The sequence below is a fragment of the Neophocaena asiaeorientalis genome, unplaced genomic scaffold, assembly GCF_003031525.2.
Source record: "Neophocaena asiaeorientalis asiaeorientalis breed wild unplaced genomic scaffold, Neophocaena_asiaeorientalis_V1.1 scaffold25, whole genome shotgun sequence".
Lineage (NCBI taxonomy): Eukaryota > Metazoa > Chordata > Mammalia > Artiodactyla > Phocoenidae > Neophocaena > Neophocaena asiaeorientalis.
The window spans coordinates 536,764-542,056 of NW_020172492.1; positions in this window are offsets into that span (position 1 = coordinate 536,764).

The following is a 5,293-nucleotide window of genomic DNA, read 5'->3' on the forward strand; positions in this document are numbered from 1 at the left end:
ATGATTATTATTGCAAATGATTTTGTGGTTGAGGCAGCGCTAATAAATAATTAATTCACTCTGAATGTCAAAGGTACTAAGTCAGCTGACATTATATTGTACTTTAACTTCAAAAAATGCACTTGAAAACATGCTAACTATAGCAAAACATTCTAAAATTTTTAAAAATAAATTAATAAATAATATGCACATGAAATATTTTACTCATTTTGAATAACGCATTTTTTTGAAAATGATTTTGAATAATGCATTTAAATTTGATATTGACATTTTGTTTTAAAACAAATTGAGAAATGATTATTACTGATTATTGCATGATTATTATTGCAAATGATTTTGTGGTTGAGGCAGCGCTAATAAATAATTAATTCACTCTGAATGTCAAAGGTACTAAGTGTGCTGACATTATATTGTACTTTAACTTCAAAAAATGCACTTGAAAACATGCTAACTATAGCAAAACATTCTGTTAAGGTATCGTGCTGATTTAATGTTTTAAATTTATCTTGTTTCCAATGCTGTTACTGCAAATAGAAAAGCCAGTAAGATAACATACACATTACTGCATCCCTCTCTATTGAAGATTCCATAGCGCTCAGAATTTCTGTTTGAAATAGGTACCACATTTTAATTATTTGTTTCAACCATTATATTTTCAATATTGGGAAGTTCTGTTTGGTCCTTTTTAAAATATGCCTTATTATTTTAAGATAATTTCTTGTTCTTTGTTTATATTTCCAAAATTCTGTTTGAGTCTATCATAAACATTTAATAAATATACAATTTGATTACAATGTGTAGTGCCTTTGTGATTTGATTCAATTGTTCATGATTTTTGCCTTTGCCCATGTTGCCTTATTTCCATGTTTCGGAGTGTAAAAGTATATATTTATGAGTTCATGTTCCTTGGGATTTTTTCCGTGAAGTCCTATGAGGTCCACCTGAGGCTGAGAAAGGTGGTCTTAATTCTGGGTGGCAATTTATGCCCAGGTAACAATTGATGAGATTACAATTGAAAGAAGGAGAGAATGGGTATTTACTCATTTAGTCACTAGTGGATATGTATTCACTCAATAATCCATTCAGTACCTGGTTTTTTAGTGCCTGGCTATGCCTGGCATTGTGTTAGGAGCTGGGCATGTTCCTTTTTGAAGTAGGAACTATAAGACAATGCTGTTTTTAATACCCTTCTACTTCCTACACAACAGTAATAAATACCCTTCTGAAAGGAATATGGAACAATTTCGGTATAATCACTTAATATTTCAAAGTACAGATTATTCGTGGAAAGTGAAGATAGGCTCATCTTTTCACTGTACTTTTCCATATTATGTGTTCTGTTAACTATTTTTTTTTTTTTTCTTTTGCGGTACGCGGGCCTCTCACTGTTGTGACCTCTCCCGTTGCGGAGCGCAGGCTCAGAGGCCATGGCTCACGGGCCTAGCCGCTCCGCGGCACGTGGGATCTTCCTGGACCAGGGCACAAACCCGTGTGGACTCTCAACCAGTGTGCCACCAGGGAAGCCCCTATTAACTTTTTAAAAATTCATTGAATTCAGTGTTACCTTTAGGAAGTCTTTTTTTTTCTTTTTTTTTTAACATTCATTGCATGTTGAGAACAGGTTAGATTTTAAAGACGTTAGCTGACTAGCTTGAATATTACTCTGTGAGATAAAATTACTCTTCTCACTTGACATATGAGGAAACTGAATCCAAAAGAGGTTAAGTCATTTGCTGGAGTTCACACAGGCATGCCTGACACCAAAGTCCCCATTGTTTTTCAGCGCTTCCGCGTCACTAATGAGTGTCTACTATGTGACAGGAATGGGCTAACTGCCAAATTCAAAGAAAAGTATGAGCTAGTACCTGTCTTTTAAGACATTACAATGCAGAAAAGAGAGTGATTATTTATACTGAGATGTGATAGTCTCTACAAGAAGTATAAACAACTATGGAATATAAAGAAAGGGATAATTCAGAGTTGAAGTTGAGGGGGAAAGATTATTCTAGGGATGAGAGGGCATAGAGTTTTCAGGAAGTAAAGTAGTTCTGGGGCAGAAATGCTGAGGACCCTTCCCCCACTGTGTTATTATATATACTACTCACAAGAATAATATTCATTTATGAATCATTTTTTTGATTAAGAAGTTCAAAGAAGGAATTATGTATTCCTATCTATAAGAAACAGATACACAAAAAGATACTAAATATTGCAATATGGCTTTGTCCCTGAAGGGACAAGAAATAGGATTCAGCAAAATTTTATAGTGTTAACAGGTGCATGGTACTTGGAGTATATCTAACTTGAAATCTTCTGATTGTAACATTATCCATCCTCATATATTCATCAACATTAACAAAAACTTTCAAAGTGATATTTAGAAACTAAATGCAAACCACTCAGCATTCCATTTTCTGGGGTATAGTTTTTTTTTTTTTTGCGGTACGCGGGCCTCTCACTGTTGTGGCCTCTCCCGTTGCGGAGCACAGGCTCCGGACGCGCAGGCCCAGCGGCCATGGCTCACGGGCCCAGCCGCTCCGCGGCATGTGGGATCCTCCCGGACCGGGGCATGAACCCGTGTCCCCTGCATCGGCAGGCGGACTCTCAACCACTGTGCCACCAGGGAAGCCCTGGGGTATAGTTTTGTAATTTATAATCTTACATAGCAATTGCTCTTATCTTGTTTGTTTGGTATAGTTCTCTCTTTTTAAAATGTGTGTAATTTCACTTGTCTTGGCTTCAGAAAATTAAAACGAGCAAAATAAGAATGAATGAGAATTTATAATCTTTCTTAACATTTTATTTTGAAAAATTTCAGACATTGAAAAGTTGCAAAAATAATGCAAAGAATTCCCATATAATTGCTGAGATGACCCCAAAGTTAAGATGTCATCTAATTTGCTTTACATCTTTCTCTCCTCTCAATGTGTATTCATGTATGTGTGCTTTTCTCTGTAATATTTGACAGTAAGTTGCAAACCTGATGCCTTATCTCAAAAGTAATTTCATATGTATTTCTTAAAAGCAAGGAATTCTATTATATCATTTCAGTTCAATTTTCAAAATCAGAAAAGTAATACTGATACAATATTATTACCTAGTCTATAGACATTCAAATGTTGTAATCGTCCCACTAATTTCTTTAGAAAGAGAAAAAAATTCACTGAATCAGGATCTAATACATTTAACTGCGATTCTCCGTAGTCTCCTTACTCCAAATCCGGTCCTTATTGTTTCCTGGGCTTTCATGACTTGACTTTTTGGAAGATCCCAGGCTATTTTGTAAAAAGTCTTTTTATTTGCATTTGTGCGGTGTTTCCTCATGATTCGATCAACAACGGATGCAGTTTGATGGGACTGTTACAGCGGCACCCTGCTTTCCCCTCAGGGAATCAATCATATCAGGAAGGGCAGGATGTCAGTCAGGGCTCAAGGTCTCTTACTGGTATTCCAGAGGGAGCAACATGCCCCCTTCCCACAAAAAGTGGACGATAAATTAGAGTAGTATGAATCAGGAAGTCCAATATTGGCATAATTTTAGCTTTGATTTGACATTGAACTTGTTTCATTTGGTTTCCTAAAGATCATATTTGGAAATAATCAGTATTTTTGTATATATACACTGTTTTAATTCATTGTATATAAATACTACATATAATACCGTACATATAGTATATAAATATAAATATATGGTTAATGTGTATTAATATATACACATGGTGAATATATACACATATGTGAAGGTATATATACACACATTTACAATTGTATAAATACGTGTGTGTATATATGTGTATATATATATACATATATATATATAATTTTTGAGTATGTGTATTTCATAGGGGTGGACAATTTTAAGGCCTGTAAATATGTTGGGCATAGGCATGGAATAGAATATTATTTAGGTAAATGTGATCTTGTTTTTTTTTTCATTATGGACAAAAATAGTACTTCAATTTAGGAGAAATAATATCATTTGTGGGTGCTGGGCTCCTTGGGTTCTAATATCTGTGCCAAGTTTACAATTACTCTAAGACTTTGGGTAAGTTAATGAATTCTTCTACGTAACACTTTCCACCATTATTTAATGGAGACCAGAGACTACAATATCATAACTTTCTTCCCCTTGGGGAGCTGTATGGATAAAATTAAGCTAATATATAATATGGACTTTAATTAAAATTACGATAGAAACACAGTATTACTTTATGAATCAATAGTTTACAAGGGAAGAGACCACGCTGATAAATCTGGAAGAAATGTGACCCCCATTCATTTGGTTTCTCAGTAAGTAGAGGTGAGTGTTTCACTGAAAAAAGACCATCTGCCTACCATAAAAATATTGGATCATTCTTTGAGAGAAATAGACAAGTAAAACTTTGGAATTGTGACACATTCACTTTTTAATATTTCAGTTATCAAGGACCTCTGCCTGGATAACAAACAGTAAGATATTGCTGCAGGTTTTATAGCTGGCTCATTTCTAAATACTCAAAACTCTGCACGTAATAAAACTGCATGCCAGGTTGGTTGTAAACTTCACCTGTCTGTCATATGTTTTTGGTAGCTAAGCTCACAGAGATTTCAGAGAATTTTTATCCTTCCATTAATATTCAAGGCCATTGCTAATGCCTTTTCTGTGATGCCATTACATCTCTCTTTTGATAATGTCAGTTGCTATTTTTACACTTTATCTTTTTAAAAAAATCATCAGTATCTCATCAAAGACTAAATATACCTTCAAGCATCTTCTCTGACTAAATCTGTACCAATCAATCTCTTTCTTTGGCTTCACTGTTGACCTATTGTTGCCCAAATGTCTCAGATGTACATGTACAATTGATTGTCAAGTCCTAGGCTAAGTCTGCAAGTTCCTTTAAGTCTGTTTTCTATTTTTCTATTTTTTTCTGCCTGACATTTATTTATTTATTTATTTATTATTGAAGTATAGTTGATTTACAATGTTGTGTTAATTTCTACTGTATGGCAAAGTGATTCAGTTATACATATATATACATTCTTTTTTAAAATATTCTTTTCCATTATAGTTTTTATCATAGGATATTGAATATAGTTCTCTGTGCTATACAGTAGGACCTTGTTGTTTATCCATTGTATATATGAAAGCTTACATCTGCTGACCTCAAACTCCCCCTCCATCTCTCCCCCTCCCCCTTCACCCTTGGAAACCCCCAGTCTGTTCTCTATGTCAGTGATTCTGTTTCTGTTTCATAGATAGGTTCATTTGTGTCATATTTTAGAGTCCACATGTAAGTGATATCATATGGCA